Source organism: Octopus bimaculoides, chromosome 4 (genome assembly GCF_001194135.2).
Source record: "Octopus bimaculoides isolate UCB-OBI-ISO-001 chromosome 4, ASM119413v2, whole genome shotgun sequence".
NCBI lineage: Eukaryota > Metazoa > Mollusca > Cephalopoda > Octopoda > Octopodidae > Octopus > Octopus bimaculoides.
In genome coordinates this window covers 140278582-140279190 of record NC_068984.1, presented here as the reverse complement: position 1 = coordinate 140279190, position 609 = coordinate 140278582, and positions in this window count along the sequence as shown.

Genomic DNA, 609 nt, shown 5'->3' with positions numbered 1-609 from the left:
TATATATATGTATATATGTATATATGTATATGTGTGTATATGTTTGTGTGTGTGTGTCCCCCAACATCGCATGGCAACCGATGCTGGTGTGTTTACGTTCCTGTAGCTTAGCGGTTAGGCAAAAGAGAGCGATAGAATAAGTACTAGGCTCATAAAGAATAAGTCTTGTGGTCGATTTACTCGACTAAAGGCGGTGCTCCAGCATGGCCTCAGTCAAAATGGCTGAAACAAGTAACAGAATAAGAGAATATATATGACGAGCTTCTTTCAGTTTCCGTCCACCAAATTCGCATACATACAAAAGTACAGATGTATACGCAATTAGCGCGCATGCGTATGCACACATATAATCACAGATACACACAGACACAAGCACACGCACACATACACCCCCCCCCCACCGCACGCTCACACACACAAAGACTTCACACGCGAGCGCACACCGAACCACAGCTACTGCCTTTTCCCCTCCGCTGCTTGCGAAAGAGAATCTTAAAAAACTAATCCATCTTTTATCATTTATTTAGTCTCGTGTGACGGCATATTCGGGAAACAAGCAGACATTCGGCCTTTTTTAATTTTGTCTCCTATTGGGCAACGTTATCGTCG